The 3,258-nt window shown below is 53.2% G+C and overlaps 1 protein-coding gene across 8 annotated transcripts in view; it reads right to left on the reverse strand.

Moving 5' to 3' along the window:
• Positions 1-3,258, reverse strand: part of Ptprs (protein tyrosine phosphatase receptor type S) — a 65,641-nt gene that overhangs the window by 28,470 nt on the left and 33,913 nt on the right. The gene's annotated exons all lie outside the window — the stretch shown is intronic.

Genomic DNA, 3,258 nt, shown 5'->3' on the forward strand with positions numbered 1-3,258 from the left:
AAAAAAAAACCAAACCAACTGAAAAAGCATCAAAACAACTAGAAGACGGCCCCTCCCCCAAGCAGGAAGAGGCAGAAACCAAAACTTAAATGTGGGGGTTTGAGAGGAAGGGGTCGGGGGAAGGACAGGAGGGGTGAGTGGGGAAAAAACTCAAAATGTGAGGTGGCCTGGTTGAAGCGCTAGGCAAAGGTCCGACAGTGCTGCACAACTAATGATTAAGCAAGCTGCAGATGGGGGAGGGGGCTCTGCTGGGCATTTTGGAGTGAGAGAAAAATGTGGCTGGTTCTCTAAACTCCAAAATGAGTATATAGATACGAGCAGGGGTGGGGATGTGCCAAGAACTGGTGCAGCCTCTGGGGTGGGAGTTGAGTAAGGTTTTTAGATTACACCTGTCATGGGGGGGAGGCAGAGGCCCAAGTTCAAAGCCTATTTCTCGTCCCTTACCCTCCCACCTGCCTCCAGTTCCACCACTGGCTCTCTTGGCCAGGAAGCTGCCATATGCAGGCCCAGAGGGCCCCAAGCCCTGGCCTTGGCAGGTTGTTGAGGCAGTTCCCAGCTGTTCCATGCGTCTGTGAGGGGAGCCCTGCCTCCCTCTTTGATTCCCCTTACATTCTTGCCAATTCTTTTCTCCACTCCCATCCTACACTGTGGCCATGGGAGACTGTGGCTTCTCCCAAGGACCAGGTGTAATCTAATGTCCTGACCCACCCGGCCCACAAGGGACACAGACGCAGAGGGTGAGACAGGCAGCAGGCGACATGTCAGTCAGTGCTCAGTGTTCCTGTGGGACGCCCTCCCCACCTCCACCAGACCCCACTGGAGTCTCCTCGCCCTGAGACCCCTCTCCTTCAGTACAGGACAGGGTGATGGGGAGTTTGTGTACAGATCCCACAGAGCATCTGTGGGGAGTGAGAGCAGTTCCAGGCTCCAGATCTCCCACAATTCCCATTCTGGGGACTTGAGAATGGGGGGACCTAAAGTCACAGGGTAACAGTAAGCCAGCTTTAGACGCTCAGATCTCTGAGACCTGCAAACCTGTACAGGCTTACAGCTTTAAACTACCGATGAGGAAAACTGTGAGCAGCTTTCAATGACATCATCTGACTGTCTCCTGGCACCGGCTTCCCTCAGGAAATCCCAGAGAGGTGCACAATGTGCATTTAAAAACAACCCTATGTCGGGCTCTGGCCATTGAATCCCCAAAGGTCAAGGGTGGGGCAGCTCCTGGGGCTTCCTCAGAAGTTGAGCCTGCTAGTTGTGGGGCAGCGGGGACTGTCTTGTCTGTCTGTCTGTCTGTCTGACTCTGGGGCTGCTGACTTTGCAATAGGGAAGGTTCCATGTCACTCTGCAGGCCTCATAGGCCTACCTGGCTCTCCTGGTGGGTTCTTGTGTGCGGGGGGTGGGGGGTGGGGGGGGCTTAGCACTCCAGGGTGCCCTCATCTGTCTCTCTTGAGCCCCAGGACTTCCTCAGAGAAAATCACAAGGGGGAAAATGACATCACTGGCCCCAGAGGAGCCACCTGCCTCCAGAGGATAGGCCTCAGAAAAACACCAATAAAGATCCAGGCGGACTTGCACTCGCTTCTGCACTGTGGTGCTGTCGGAGCCAGCCCCCAGAGACCACAGCCCCCACAGGCCATATTTTTTATGTGGTTCTGGATCTGAACTCAGGGCTGAGAGTGTGCTTGGCAAGTCTCACCACTGTCCCTTAGACTGCTGCATTTAAACAGAGGACATTGTAGGCACCCGGCCATCTAAGGTTAGGGCGCCTTCCTTCCTCCCCTTTCAACTCATGTGGGTGCCGGGTCCTCTTCGTCCAGGGCATGTGGTGCTGTTAGCTTTTAGGGCCAGCAAGCACTAAGAACTTCACAGTTCACTTGAGGACTGAGAACTCTTAAGAAGTCAAATGAGAAGCCCAAGGTCACACACTTGGAAATCAGCACTTGCCATGGCTGGGCCTGTGCCCCCAGCCTGCACAGGAGTGATCTCCACAGTGAGGTGGTCCTTGGGGAGTCACTGTCCCCAGCACCTGTTTTACGGAGGGGCCAGGGAGTTTGCCTGTGGCCCAGGCTGGCAGCTTCTATACCAACTGAGAGCAGACAGTATCCCTTCCTGGTGCATTTAGAGAACTTTCCTGACCAGGCTTTAGATTTTAATAACTGGGAAGGTACAGAGGAGACTGTGGGTGGGCAGCCTGCCTAGGGGGAGCTTGGCTCTCAGCTATCCCAGAAAGCAGTGAGGTACAGAGCAGACTGGACATTAAAGGGGTTTTAATTCTTTAAGGTGGATAGGGCAGATGGTAGATGTGTGAATCTCAGGATAGAGAGAGACAGAGAGAGACAAAGAGAAACACACAGAGAGAGCAAGAACTAAGAGAGAGGAAAAAGAGAACATTTAGAAAAAGGGAAGGGCAGAGTGTCGGGAGAGGCCACGCCCCAAATGCCCCTGGTTTTCTCCGGAAGTTCCACAGCCCTGATGCTCAGGCAACTCAGAAAGTGACCACATTGTGAGACAGCACATCTGTGCTTGCACCTAGAGGTGCACTGCTGCTGGCCAGGTATTCTCTCCAAGTCTGTCACATTACTCCCCTACCCCATGGGCAACATCAGCTGCCATACTGTATTCTTTGTTCTTTCTGCCAAGCACTCAAGGCCCTTGAGCTGTGGCACCCACTCTTTTTTTCTTTTCTTTCTTTTTTTTTTTTTGTTTTTTCGAGACAGAGTTTCTCTGTGTAGCCCTGGCTGTCCTGGAACTCACTCTGTAGACCAGGCTGGCCTTGAACTCAGAAATCCACCTGCCTCTGCCTCCCAAGTGCTGGGATTAAAGGCGTGCACCACCACTGCCTGGCACCCCACTCCTTTTTAGGTTGGCCAATACTGAGCAGAAACTAACTAGGGCACTGGCTGACCCCGGCTGTGCTCTTTGGGAGGACAGGGTATTAAATATACTGAGGCAGGAGGATGGGCTATGCTCTTGGGGAATGTTTCCTGCCAGGTGTGTTTCCAGAGGGAAGTAGAGAAGGAAGCATGGTTAACCTAGGCACCCCTCCTTGTGCCCCTGGTCATATGGTGCCTAAGTGGTCACTTTTTGTCATAGCATCCCAGCTGTGGGACCCCTTCCACCCTCTGGTGACATCTGGGACAGGAACACTGGCTTTAAACTCACAATGCATTTGGTCACAACCACAACAGCTCAGCCCAGAAAACCAAAACCCAAACAGCACAGAACAAGACAGAACCAAAGACATAGCTGGGGGGGG

The sequence above is a fragment of the Mastomys coucha genome, unplaced genomic scaffold, assembly GCF_008632895.1.
Source record: "Mastomys coucha isolate ucsf_1 unplaced genomic scaffold, UCSF_Mcou_1 pScaffold3, whole genome shotgun sequence".
Classification (NCBI taxonomy): Eukaryota; Metazoa; Chordata; class Mammalia; order Rodentia; family Muridae; genus Mastomys; species Mastomys coucha.